The sequence below is a fragment of the Pezoporus flaviventris genome, unplaced genomic scaffold (genome assembly GCF_033815535.1).
Source record: "Pezoporus flaviventris isolate CSIRO_AGI_PZ_B2104156 unplaced genomic scaffold, CSIRO_AGI_Pfla_v1 ptg000057l, whole genome shotgun sequence".
Lineage (NCBI taxonomy): Eukaryota > Metazoa > Chordata > Aves > Psittaciformes > Psittacidae > Pezoporus > Pezoporus flaviventris.
In genome coordinates, this window is record NW_026892605.1 from 1,580,367 (window position 1) to 1,595,199 (window position 14,833).

At 41.8% G+C, this 14,833-nt stretch overlaps 1 long non-coding RNA gene across 1 annotated transcript in view; it reads left to right on the plus strand.

Annotated features, from left to right (window-relative positions):
• Nucleotides 1-4,286: 4,286 nt before the first annotated feature.
• The window catches only part of LOC133277487 (uncharacterized), a 34,591-nt gene continuing 24,044 nt past the window's right edge, over nt 4,287-14,833 (plus strand). Inside the window, exon 1 of the long non-coding RNA XR_009746221.1 lies at nt 4,287-4,403. This is a non-coding gene — a long non-coding RNA (uncharacterized LOC133277487). The remainder of the gene's footprint in view (nt 4,404-14,833) is intronic.

The window sequence follows — 14,833 nt, forward strand, 5'->3', positions numbered from 1 at the left end:
AGATATATGGAAGGACTTCAAAGGAGACAATAGGCTGTTTTACTGCTAGCCCTTAGGGTAAGAGAGTCCATGTACTGTGTGTTTATGTGTTAGACTATAGGGATGCCAAAGGATTCTGTCTTTTCTTATGCATTACAATGAATTACAACATAAATGGAGTAACAACATATTTTTATGCAACAGCTAATGGTTACACATGTAAACAAGCAAATAAAAAAAATATGAAAATATGAAACCCAAACAAAGAGAATCAGGAGCAGTATGGGTTTATAGCTGGGTATAATGAACTCGTAGGGGACACTCCCCAGAGCTTTTATTTTCCACATTAAACTCTGATGCTTCCTTCTCAAATATTACCTCGTATGGCATTGCTGCCATTGCCACTTTGTCATTAGCCTGAGAAATACCAGTGCCGTATCTATGCTTGGGAATCCTTATGCCCATCAAGTCCAAGGAAAAGTTTATGACGAAACTGTCATGTAGGGAAGAGAAACACCCTACAAGATCATTGTTTTCACTATCTTGAATAACAGAAAAAAACATAAATCTGTCCAGTCTGAGGCTTCTTTATGCAGCTCTGGACAAGATGAAGTCCAGGGAAGCAAAAAGCCTAGCTGCTAGCAGCAGCAGTAGCAGTCAGAACAGCACAACACTGCTGAGACACTGAGCCCCCAAAATGCAGCAAAAGACCCATCATACCAGCTGCATAACTGTAAACAAGGAACATTGTGTGGCAGTGCTTCTATTCCACTGAAGTCCTGTCATACCAGTTGTACTCCTTTATGGCACAAGCAAAATTTTTTGATGAAATCTGATAACGACTGCTCACCAGGTTGTCCTCCCCTGATTAAAATGTCCCCCAGTCCTTTCCCCAAGTAATAAAACATCACTGTAAAGAGAGCTTCAAGTGCCAAGGGCTTTGCTTTGCACACATAGTGTCTGCAGTATGTCCCACAGTCTGTCCACCTGTGGACAGCAATTCTGGCATCACCACAACAGCAAAGACTTTCTTATGGTCTGCGTGGAAGGCTGGAGGTCCAGAAAATCTCCCCGTTCTGTCAGAAACTTCCATGTAACACCAACAAACGTCTTCATCTTTTCCAGCTGTGTCTTTGCCATGTTTCCAGTGTGAAAACTGAATCTAAATTTAAATCCACATCCACTTGGTATCTGTGCCTCTCCTGATCAGACAGTGAAACCCCGAAGGCCGTATCTCTTACTCTGTGTTTCTACAATACCTATCAAAACAGGGCTATGATCTCATCTGAGGATTTCAGATCCTGTCATTGCAATAACACAATGCAATAGGTTCTTCCTCGGGTCTGAGTTTTTCCTGCACCACACTCTCCTTCCAGTATTGCTAAAATAGCAAAGAATTCTGCCCTGAGGAGGTTCTGAGCTGTCACCCAAAAGTAGAAGAGATTGTTAATATTGCACCTTTGCCTCCACAAGTCTCTGAAGCAACAGCATTCAGATAAAGCGTATTGGCTTGCACACTGCAAGAGGAAATTCCAGTAAGAAACCTGTTTCTGCTGGTTCCAGGTGGCTAGCAGAGGCATAGATCTTCATGCCTGTTTGTTTCTGGAACAAATGGTCTTTCTCATTGAATCAAAAAAGGCCAATTCAAAATTATAGAAGTCAGGAGAAGTCAAAAGATAAAGGAAATTAAGTAAAAATAAGGAATGCAGGGAATTTGGCTTCTTGCCATCAAAATGAAAGGGACACAAAATAATTCTGATCTTTTTTATTGGATCTGGGGTCAAAAGGTAAAATACCCTTAATTCAGCAACCGAGCAGACCTGATCTTTACCCAGAAGCACATCTAACACATAATAGGGGCACTTCCCCCATTTAATCATACGATGCAAGCCAAATCCAGCTTAAAAGATTCCCTATCACTTCATTAAATTTGGCAGATGGCTGAACAAAGCACATTGTACCAATCTCAGCTCTCAGTTACATCATTGCCGCTGCAACAAAAAATGCAATAGGGTGGTGAAGTGACTTGGGGAGGCATTTTCCATGATATTTGTATGAAGGAAATAGCTTGCTCCAGAACAGAAGAGGATGAAAAGCTCATTTGTCTTTCTGTTTCTGTGTGTAACTTCTTACCTATGCACCACTTTCCCATTATTTCTGTGAATGTGAAAGAGCAGGCTCCTGTTCTCAATAATGTGATCAATGCAGTCATTGTCAGGCTTAAGGAACTTGTTCCAAAAAGTTTCCTTTTACAGCTAGTAGATCAAGTTGTGGGTTGCTGTCTGGGCTTTCTGTACTCATGAAGACCACATCAAAGAGAATTGGCACAGTAAACTGTCTTGAAAATAGAGAGATGTAGTGTATTAGGCAGCCGAATAATTAGTGCAGGCTCAACGAGCATGTTAAGTCACCTGTTCAACTCTATCAGCAAAATAAATAATTACACACTACTTCCCTTCCTTAGAAAACAAAGTTTAAGAGGAAGTGATTAATGGTAAAGACAAGCACTGTTTTTGTGCTTGTGGCACACGCGTCTTTTGAGATGCTTCAGCATTTCAGTGTTTCAAGGGGGTTCTTCAAAATAAGGGAGAGACTCCCACTGACAGCAGAGGGCTCAGAATCAGACCTGAAAGGTCATCTTTCAAATACTAGTTTTCATATAAGTGATCCTGAGCTCATTTCAGACCTTCTCTCATCCTTCACATTCTTCCTAACATCGCATTTTTAGTAGGAAAGGCATCATAAACCAAGGTGAAAACAATTGTAAATTATTATTCTGCTGTGATTCAAATAAAATCTTGTACTTTGCTGAAGACTGTAGAGGAGTGATTGTCTTCAGTGTGTCCATATACGGGTTTAGTTCTCCAGCACTGGGTAACTGAATCTTACTATATGCATGGTCTGCTGTCCACTGTCTCTGAACAGCATTAGAGATGCCAGCATAGCTGGACATGACTTGACCACAGGTGAGCAGACTTTGCGTTGCCTATATCGTGAGACATACAGGTGTTCCTCTGCTTTTCAGAAAATACTTCTTTTCATCACCCCAAACTTTTAAATTACAGTTTCCTTGATGGGTAATGTTAAAGGGATTTTTATTTTGTGCGTGTGCCATTTTAGCGACCTCATTACACACAGGGATGGTTTCTATCTCATCTTTTTGCTGCCTAACAATAACTTTTGTTTTTAAAAATAGATAGTGTATGAAAGGGGTGTGGAAATAATTTTCTATGATATTGCTCAATATGTTCAGTGTTGTGGCCTGGAGTATTATATGACCTGAAGGAAGGAGACTTTACAGTATGTCAGAGCAATTTTCATTAAAAAATATGTCCAGATTTATGAGACTGGCATGGCTGAATAGCTCAGAGCTCTATGAGTTTAGTAACTGAAGAGACAAACCAGGTTTATTATGAGCTCCCAGTGATGCTACGAAAGAATTTAACTGGAAGGTGGCAGAGAAATATTTAGTATCTATTTTAAAATGGGTCCTGGAAGATATTTCTTTTTGGCATAACATCACAATACTGTGTTTGTTGAATAGACCAGGTACCAGCACCATTACAATACCAGGGAATTACACACTCTCACACATTCAGGCAAATACACTAATTGCAAGTCCCAATACCAATCCTGGGTTGCCTTTACCTCAGAGAATGAGGGAAAGATTCACACACCTCCTTAGCTAGTGAAATCCCAGTTTACACTGGATTCTCACTGGAATTAGCAGGGAAAGGAAAAAATACCCCCAAGTTAGCAAAAATGTGTCAGCTCCCATTGGACAAAAGAAAAATCAGACCTTGTCTGCACCCACAGCAACAGGCAGTGACCTGTGTTTCCTGTCTCACCCCATTCTGTCTGCTCACAGATGAGGTGACTTTGCAGTGACTTTTCATTTCCCAGCCTCCAAAGCAGCTAGAGAAATGAATATGTTGCAGAATGTAATTAAGGGGGAGATAGGGCTGACTGAAGGATGGGTGCAATTAAATGCCGGGAGGGATGGGTGGGGAGCAGAACTAGATACGGCCACTACATGATGAGAATGTGTTTATCTGTCGCATCATTTACAATGCTCAGGCACTTACAGGAGATAAATTATGACTTAAGTCTTAATATTAGCCACCACGTAGCCAGCCCTGAACATTTTATTAAGTAAGAAGAAACATGTATTTCATCACAGTCACACCTTCACACTGACCTGGAATTGGAGCAGTGTAATTACATATTGTGTCTGGGTTTTGGTACCTTAGGGACTGGTAAAACAGGAAATAATTAATCTAACTGCTAACTGCAAGAAACAAATTTTGCAAAGCTGCTCTGAATTGCTCTTCCTTCAAAGCAGAATGTGGTTCAATAGGAAAAGTGCTACCATAAGAAGTCTGTTAAATAATCCTATATGAACTTGGGTGTGCAAAGGATAAAAGGTATGATTTAACTGATTCCTTTAGTTTCTGTGTTAATTGAACAAATGTAAACAGGCAGATGGGAGGAAAGTGGAACAGGCACCATTCTGCCACTGTTTAACTTCACGGCAGAATTCCCACTAACACAGAGGGAATGGAAAGAATCCTGTCTTCATGTGATTTTTAGAAACAGGGAGTACCTGTGATTTCAAAGAGTGTACAAGTCTGAAGAGTCACTAATGAGAGTCTTTTTCTAAGAGCAGAGGGCTGCAAATAGCTCAAAAGAACAAATTCCAGCTTCGTGCTCTAGAAAGTTTCAAGTATGGGAGAAAAAGCTGTGGAACATCTCAAAAACCTTAAATTGACTTATGGATGTAATGTAATCCACAGGATGAAAGCAGTAGGACAGATTTTATTCAGTTTTGCAAAAACATTTTCTTGGGGATTAAATCTGACAAAATTGAAATCCATTTTCCATGGCAGGGCTGTGCAAATTGCAGAGCAGAGCCAGGACTTTCCTGGGGAGGCTGGTCCCAGCTTTCACTGGGAAGAAAGCAGGAGCATATGGAAAGGAAGCAAGGCACTCCCTCCAAGGTGAAGGTGTGGCAGGCTCCCCACTTGCTACAGAGCTGCACACCCAACAGTGGTGTTTAGGCTTGGCTACGATGGCAGCTGTTCCGTTTGTTCTGGGGAACACCTCAGGTGTGCGAAAGGACTTGTGTCATAGTGATAGACATGCAGATCACCAGCTTGCTTCCACGTACGCACTGCCCACACACCTCTGAAAACACCTGCATACAAAGAGCCTGGCAAGGGTTATGGGTCAGAGTAATTGCAACACCAAGAAAGGTGATAGTTTAAAAGGAAATAGCAATTTGATGTGTAATCAGGCTGGGATCCTTTATTTTTGCCCACAAAAGGACTAATCAATCACCACCATCACAACTGAACCACAGAGCACACCTTCAGTAGCAACTCTGCATGGAAGAAGACTGCCACCTTCCTGCTTTTAAACCAGACCCCCCCAGCAGTCCTTTACAACAGTAGCCTGCCTGCCTTTTACTGTTTTTAATCCACCCAGCTCACCATCCTACTTTTTTACAACTTTCATAGACAGGTTATCATTGGGATATAAGAAGAAAGTGGGAGAAAACTACTGAAAAGAGCATGGATCTGACTCCAGTGAAAGAGAAGGGCTTTGTTAATTTGCCGGAAATTCCATTTTCTCCCCTCTCTCTCAAAACCGTGTACAAATTAGACATTTACATGATAGATGAGTATGTTCCTTTCTTAGGGAAAGTACTCTGCTGGATCTTGGAGCTCGGGTAAGTTCCATGTAATGTGGCCGTTGCCAAGGAAACTACTTGTTCTTAATTGAATAGTAGAGAAAATATTTGTGTAACTTATTGGCACATAAATTAAGGTTGCCCCTGAGCAGACTTAAACTCACACAATCTTTTTTTTTTTTTTTTTTTTATTTGACCAAATTGCCCTGGTTTCTTCAACTTTCTTTTAACATCATGGAAGAGTCACAAGACGCCAATAGCCTCTCCTGCTACGCAGACCAGTGTTAAAATTGCATGATGCTTAATTTTAACACCTACAAGAGAAAAAGCTTGACTGTTGCAGAGGAGATGACAATAAAATGCCAAGTATGTATGGGCTAAGCAGGAAAAAGGTAATAAAATAAATTGTTGCAGCTAAAACTTCTCCCAAATGCCACATCCTCAGTGATAACAGTGATGAAAACTTCAGTTTGCCCACACTCGGGTAGCTCCACTGAAGTCAATAGATTCATTCTGATTTACATCTGCTGAGCCTTTTATTTATTTTTTGTCTTTGCCTTGTCACTATTTTTTACCATTTATTCAAATTAGTATTGGTTTCTGAAGGACAAAAGTAGTGGTTATCTTACAAAAAGGATGACTTTCATGCAAAATCTGAAGGACTGTAAAATTCCAGGGCAGGCTGTTTAAGTTTAGCAGTCCTTTGCTGCTATTGATGTGCAGGAAACAGAGGCTGCACAGCCAAGAAGAGAGGGAAAACGTGGGAAGGAGGTGGAGTAGGTCGTCTTACCCTTAACTTTCCATTCCCTTTATGCCTCCTTCCTGGGATACTGCTGGGAAACAATGGAGTATCATGGACCAGCAATACCAGAAGCTGAAGGTGTATATTAAGTTCAGTCATTCTTTTTTGGTTGTTTCTGGCAGAAAAAAAATTGTCCTTAATATTTTGCTCTTTAGCAGAAATTGTCAGTAGGGAGGCTTCTGATAACCAAATAATAAGACTACACTGCTTGAAAAACATGCATTTTTCCTTTCTTTATCTCTCCCATACAAATTTCATCTATAATATTTCAAAATGTTAATATCTAATTTAATTGAAGCTTCTCTGAAATGGTCTTATTAAGGTTCTTCCCAAAAAAGAGGTAGTGAAATAGCGTTAATTAGATAGCCATCTTGTAAGGAACAAATTAACATCAACAAACATTAAACTAAGCTATTTCACCCTGTCTTGGTAAATTATCTTCTTTTAAGCCATGGTCCTACTATTTTGGAGGTGAAGAATGGATCCTTCATTTGTCAGGTCCTGCAGAAGAGCAGTCATCCTGGATTGAAGAATCCTATGACACAGCCGTTACACTAGATGTCTGCAAAAATGCCTTTAACATATAGACCACTGTAATATCTCACATGTAGTCCTTTGCCACTAATTTATTTCATTTGCTTAATGAAATGAGGCTTTTCAAGTTCAAACAAAAAAAAAAAGATTCTTACCCAAGTGATTCCTCCTTCCATTAAAGATGAGGAAGGACAGCGGTGAGTGTGGTGCCCTTTCAGTCACTGTTGAGTTAGTACAGAGCCTATAAATTCAGATAACTGAGGATAAATGTTGGTTAATTCAGGGTTATGTGCCTATCAGACAAACACTGAATAAAAATGTGGCAAGATGCTATTAGACCAGGGCAAGGAGCCCAAACAGCATCATATAGGTGACCCTGTCATTTAAGTTGAACTTGTATTAATAATGGTCCTTAACAAGCTGTCAATCTCTAAGGAGAGCCTTTTGTGCCTTTTCCCTGATGCCTTTGTGTTCGCTTACTCGATGGCCACAAATCAGCCCTAGCTGAGCTGCGGTCAGTGCTAGGGCAGCTTGGGAAAAATGAAGCTTCTTTCTCCTTGTCTTCCTTGTGCTCTTGCTTTTTTCCCCCTTTCTTTGCCTTTCACTACCACACAAATCATAAAAATTGCAGGCTGGGGGTCAAGCTGCGTAAAACAAGAAGACACCAGTTTCCTCTTTGTTTCAGTGCAGAGCACAGATGGGAGGGGGGAAACTGCTATTCCACTGAGATAATTGCCATCAGAGTAGAAAATCCAAAAGTATCCCCACACCACTGGGAAACAGAGGATGTTTTTCAGTTATTAGGATATCCAAATGGATTCCTTAATACCTGCTGAAAAGTAATAGGAAACATTTCACTGGGTGGTTAAGATCTGCACCACTTTTCCTACCTCTTCCTGTTAAACTAGTACCAAAATTAAACTAGTACCAAAATTAAACTAAAGCCCCAAGCATGCTGAGGACCATAAAGTAATCTGTGGGTTTGGACAGGGTACAGCAGAGCCTGGTACTCTCAAAACCTCATGGGGGAATGGCTAGATCTTCCTCCATCACCCATTAATGTCTGCTGGTGGCCTGTTCCTGGATGTGAGATGTGCAAAGCTTACCTGGTATAAGGGTGTTGATATCAGCTGTGCTTTCAGAGCTATTTTCTCAGCTACTTCAAGGCACAGTGACACAGAGAAGGTCTCTCGCTTGGCTCATTAAGCTTGGTTTGAGGCTTGTCACAAGACCGGGCTTGCTCACTGTCTGTGTTCCCTCCCTTCAGACACAATATCTAAACAGTGACCCTGCTGTAAACTCCAGCAGGCTCTGGCGACAGCAGGCCACAGCATCTCCTGTGTCTTGCAGGCTCCAACCTACCTCTTCATGCAGTCTGGGTGGACACAAGGCAGAGCCAAGCACACCCCAACCCTGCAGGCTTTGGGCCTTGTCTGCAGTCCAGATGTAGGCAGCAAAATGGGCAGACAGCATGGGAGTTACGGACCACAGGTTCTCTGGTATGATGATGCTTCTTCCCCAGCCCAGCTCGCAGCATGGTGCTCTCCAATTGTTCTCACTCAGCTTGGCTGAGCCCTGGGCTCCAGCACCACCATCAAATCAGCACACAAAGCAAGTGTATGTGCCGAAAAGCTTCTGCTCAGTCTACCAAGTCCCACTAGATTAAATCTTTTAGAATGTGCTCAATTCACCTTGATTTTCATCAAAACTTGTAGTTTATGTAGTGACTGCAATGCTGGTTAGGGGTGTGACAGTTCTATGACACTTCAGTAGTCTAACATCCCAGCTGTAGAGAAGTTAAGCAGAAAATACTCCTTTTCCAGTATGTTCTTACCCAACTTGCATGGAGTTACCCAAAGTAACCAGGAGCATGGGTGGCCTTACTTACTAGAATAAGAGGCACTTGGATCTTTGAAATGGGAATTCACTTGATTTTTGTCAGCCACCAACATTTTTGTTTTGTCACTGATCCTTGAACGTGGACATTTCTTGTTTGCAAAGGAGCTGTTTCCTATAAAAATTGTATTTATCCTTGAATACTCAACATCAAAAAAAACTTTAAAACCCTAACTAGTGTAATGGTCAAGACAGAAAAAAAGCTAAGCATCGTCTCAGCACTAAACACAGAGAACCATAGATTTACAAGTGAACAAGATTTAGTTTCCCCCACATTGTATGTGCAGCAACTTCTGCCCTTATTCTGTTTCATTTTTTTACCACCAACACGAGCAAACTACTTATTCTGTTCTGATTGCTGCCACCACCAGGATAATAATCCATACCGAAATTTCAGTATCATCAGAATCATTTCACTTTTGAAAAGTGCTATGGCATCTCAGATGAAAGAATATTTAGAAGTTAAAGGTATTTATTACCATTGTTACCAACTTGTTTGAAAAGCAAAAGCAGTCTGAGAAGACTCTGCTAAAGAAACGCCACCCTGTACTTGAAAAGCAGAGAATCTAAATGGATTAGAGAATCCACCCACCTCTAACTGAACAAACCAATATGATCCAAATTCCACCTTTGGTTGCTAACAAATTTAGTAAAGTGATAAATCGCTTTTTTCGCTTGCTTGCTTTAGTTGGGTATATTTTTGTTCATGGTCAGGTTTGTTTCCTTTTCAACCCAATTTCTCTGAGTATTTCTTGACATGACTTTTTAAAAGAAAATTAATGGAAGAAGCTAACAGTAGTGATCTACTTGTGCAACGTGTACCCCAGATAAGGAGCTCATTAAGGAGACTTCTCGTTAACTTTGGTGTGCCCAGTGATGTCTCATTTTTGCTGACTCATTTTTGCTTCTTTAGATGCACTTAGCTCACAGGTAAGGTATCTTCTGTTTGAAAAGATGCCTAAGAAGGAGTTGTTCCTCCCATCTATAACTCTTATTCCTCTGCAGTTTTATACATTAAAAAAAATATAAATCAGTTCCTGCTTCTTTACTCTATTCTGATAGAACAGCTGACAATTTGAAGAAAACTAGGGACTATTTGTTGATTTTAATCACAATTCGGGCTGGCAAAGGACCAGCTATTTGATCCTAACTGTTTGCTGACCAGCCAACAGATGCCCGCAGGATAGGAGTGTGAAGCTCACCCTGCAGCCAGCCTGCCCTGGCTCAGTGGGACAGAGCTGCTGCTCAGTATGGGGAAAGCAAGCACAAACACTGAACAAAACAGAGGAAGGGGATTCATGCAAAACCTTTGAGAACTACTCATTTACAAGAAATCCACTTAATTTACCTCTGACACCAGATATTCTGGGTTAAAAAAAAAAGCCCATCTGTTGCTGTTCACGGACACCACTATCTAATGACAGGACAGCAATAGTTGTCTTGAATTGTTTTATCTATCAATAAGGCATTAGAGATTTATTACAGACAAGGAATAAAGGCTCAAGGAGGTTCATCCTGCTACATGCCTGGATACTTCAGTCTATTATCTGATTCTGGCTTTCATGTCCTGATGAGTGCAATCTATTTATTAATGGAGTTAAATGGGAGCAGAATTGGGCCTCTTGAATCAGGTAGGCTATTGTGGCTTTTTACATCCCATTAGCATCTGAGTGTTCACAGCCTCTACTTTTATTTCCAAATTCAGTTTGAAAATATTTTAAAACTTGGAAGGGAAATATATCACGTACGAAACAGTCATATACATGAAGTATTTGTCCTAATTAATCTATGTTAATTTCCTTTTCACATGGTAAGTCATATTCAGAAGCAAATGCAGGACTCACAGGTTTGCAGTAAATTACCCTGCTATTTCTCAAAACAATATCAGTCAGTAGGTTTTATTTTGCTGATTATAATGTGCAAAAGGACCTGTAGATAGGATACTGAAGAATGCAAAATTTTACTATTGAGATGTTGGACTTTGACTTGACTTGCAAATTAAAAAAGGAGTTTGGGGGTTTTAGCAGCTGAAGTGAAAGACTTTCTTGTTCATTATTCTTGGGTATGCCTAGAGAGGAATCATAAAAAGGCTTTCAACAGCATGTCTTGGCAGTGATTTAAAGACTAACTAACAACAGTCTGTAAGTGGGACCTTTATCAAAACTGCAGGTAATAATACTCTTAGCAAATTACATGAGAAAATTTGCCAAGGCTTCAGAGTCTGCAGGTCATCTGGAGGAGCTCTTTGAAGTTTTATCTATTTAATAAAAAAAAAAACAAACCAGATGCCCTTTTCACGTACTAAAGCCCAATGCAAGGGCACTATCAAAAGCAGATTTCCTGATAATGGCTAGGCACAGGTGGCTTTCAGTAGTAAAAAGAATCTTGGAAATATTAATAAGGTAAAAAAATGGGCCTGCAGGTTTTGTTTTTCAGAGCATTTGAGAGGGATGTTACCCTTTTGTGAATTCATCATGCATCAACATAATATTAATCACAGTGCAGCTGGAACAGTCCTCTTCTATGCCTTCCTGCAACAAACTCCATTCAAGTTCAATTTGTCACATCTGTTTCATTGCACAACACAAATTTGAGATTGCTACACTTCCAGACAGCAGCTATTGCCTAGGCTGATCAAACAAACTTCATACTGTTTTAAAAGCCGGCTTAAAATAAGGATTAAGATAAACAAGCAGGCTTGCTGATTTCCACCAGGCAAGGATGCATAAGAGATCTAGCCAGAACAAAACTTTCTAGGTAGTAAGATCTGGAAGCAATTGATGACTGTCACCAAATTAATCTTTGACCCAAAGACAACCATAAACCTGATCTGGCACACCATCAAATAAATATCAGGTGGTGCTGATTCAGGGCAGGAGAAGGGGGACAGTGCTAGGGATGGAGGCAGGGAAGCCTAGAGACTTCTCCCACCTGCGCATATGGGAGAATGGACTTTCAGCTCCAAACCTAGGTTTGTGAGGGAATAAAAGAGCCATAGAAATGTCACTTAGACCTCTGGGGGTCTCTAGTCTGACCCACTGCTCAAAGAGGCCTACCATCAGTGCTAGATCAGGTCCACTGCAGCTTTGTCTAGCTGGATGATAGAAACCTTCAAGGGTGGCAATTGGAACACCTCCCTGGGTAACCCATTCCAGTGCTGCACCAACCTTCTGGTGAAAATGCTCTTCTGAATATCCACCACGGGCAGCCTGTGCTACAGCTTGTTGCCGTTATCCCATGTGGCATCCTCTACAGCAGCTAAGAAGAATTTGGCTCCAAGGTCTAAGTAGCTCCCCTTTGAGAACTTGTAGACTGCTATAAGATCAGTCTTCTACCCTCTTTTCATCAGATTAAACAAGTTCAGCTCTCTTGGGCCTTCCTTACAGTCTCTGAGCTTTAGATTCCAACATCTTGGAACCTAAGCGCTGGAGTCTGTAGTGACAGGAAGAATCTGCATGTTTTCCACTTCGCCAAAATTCTTAAATTCTTCTAATCCTGTACTTCCCTGAGGATTAGTTACTGTACCTCAAGTATTTGCTCACCCACCGAAGCAGCCCAAACCATCCTTTGTTCCATTCCAGCCGCTTTCAGAAATAGAAGCAGAACCCATCGGGTTAATTACATTACTTACAAATCCTTAAATGTCTTTCTGAAGATATATTTTCATGGAAAATGGCTTCGATTAAACATATTCCTTTGAAGAAAAACGTCTCCTATATTGTTCATTGCTCATCCCCCATGTCCCTTGTTGCATTGCAACTGTCATCCCATCACACCAGCTCATTTGCCCCAGGGAAGAATATAATGCTACACAGGAAATACAGTATAGCAGGAGATTCCAGGCTGTCAAAGCAAAGGGGAATACAAGATGCATTTTCCAAGACAAACATTTTTGTGTTAGCCAAAAATGTTGGTATTCACATTTCTTAAAAAAAAAAAAAAAAAAAAGAAAAAGAAAAAAAAATAAAGCGAATAGCAAAGTAGGTTTTATGGGCACTTTCACTTCTATTGACTCCGGATCCCTCAAGCTCATCCAGTTCCAACCCCCTGCCATGGGCAGGAAAACCTTTTGCTAGAGCAGGTTGCTCCAAGCAGCTACTCAGACTGGCCTTGAACACTGCCAGGGATGGGCACATGCCCAGCTTACTGAGAAGCACAGGCAGTCCAGGTCAGGGTCTCTTTGCAGCCCTAGAGGGGTCTGTCCCATGGGGTGGTGGCCCTGACACAATTGTCTGTTTCTGCAATGTGTACTGGTGGGAAGTGTTAGCCCAGGGCTGCGGAACAATTTCCAAATGGCTACTTGGGCTGTCTCTGGGCATGGCACCAAACTCCCTGGCTGCTTCAGTTACCCCTCATGGTCTTTGCCTCCTGTCCCCGACAGAGCAGTGTGACAGGGCACCATCCAGCAGCCTTGCACCACTCCCAGGGTTGATGGGCTTTCAGCCATGTGTGAAGCACCCCTCTTAGCAAGAAGAGCTGTTTGTAAAGAATGTAAAGCACTTTTGGATTCTTCTGGATGAATGACAAATAAATGACAACAGAGAAGTTATTAACTGGCTGACATAACTGGCTCATTCAGACTCCCAGCTCTGCTCAGTATCTGCATGACCTCACTTCTGCTTGGGAGACAAAGTTTTTACTTATTGGTTGGCCAAATCTGAAAATAAAAAAAGTATTTTTCTGGCAAGAGGAATGAGCAATGACAGCAGTCTGGGCAGGGCAGTCCACTGGCCAGCTTTGTCAGCTCAGGAGGTGACTTCAGCTGGAATTAGCAGAGGGAATACCACCCAGAGACTGGGCTGTGCAAACAAGACTGACCAGCGGGAAGGGCACCAGCCTTCTCTTCTGGGAGTGGGGAGCACAAATAGGACTGTGTAACGCTTACATGCATGGGAATGGCTGACTAACCAGCTCACTCGTCACTTTCTACCTCAGTCAGAAGCAATTTAATATGGTCTTCCAAGCAAAAGCTTGCTCAGTGCAAGGTGGCTTTCAAGAGAAGCATAATGTAAAAGAGAACTGGTCTCTTACAAATTTCCCTGATTCACAGCTACAGCTTCATTATTGCGCTTCCGTTTCACGACAGGGTGTTATATCACAGGGCCTAGGAGATCACCAAAACAAACTGTACACAAAGAGCAAATAACTGGCTAGGCCTCATGATAGCAGTCACCAAAGTGAAGATAACCCATTAAATTTGAGGAAAGGGTGTTTTGAATCCCATGTCATGAGCACACAGGTGACAGCCTCACAGTCAACAAACGCCAAACATTGCTGCAAATCCTTTGTCACTCTTTTTCTCCCACGCAGTAGCTGGGAGGTGCTGACTGGAGGATACATGGGAGACACACACACATCCAGGCACAGCATTCCATCTGGGCAGACCCCTCTTGCCGGCAGCAGACGGTGACTCTGGCAGAGCAGTGATGTGGCACAGCGGCACAGCGGCAGGGGTATCTGCTGTGTTCATTGACGAGCAAAAAGACCTTACTCTCCTGTCCGAATCCCTCTCTTGGAATACATCTGAGGAATGACTGGGGTTGCCAGGGAAGAAAGAGACTGTGAAAACAGCAAGAGAAAACTCCGGGTTCTGATAAGAGGTACTCGGGCACCTAGCTCCAGCCATCTCAGAATTAGGTACCTAAGCAGCTTTCCAAAGCTTGCACATACCCATTGAATGAGGAATTTTGTCATTTCAAGTTATTACTATATTCTTCTGTAGTCAGGAACAAAACCCAGTTTAAAAATAGGAAGGGACTGGGGAGAGGCAAGGGGAACAGGATGAGTTTTCTGTTTACTTTACATAAGAAATTGGCAGTGGTTTTCTCTGCTGACCACAGTGGAGCATGTCGTTCCTGCATCCTCACCAGTCCTCTCTAGGCTTGGACATCCCCATAGCATTGCCTGCCCTGGGCCTATCGCTTCAGTACCTG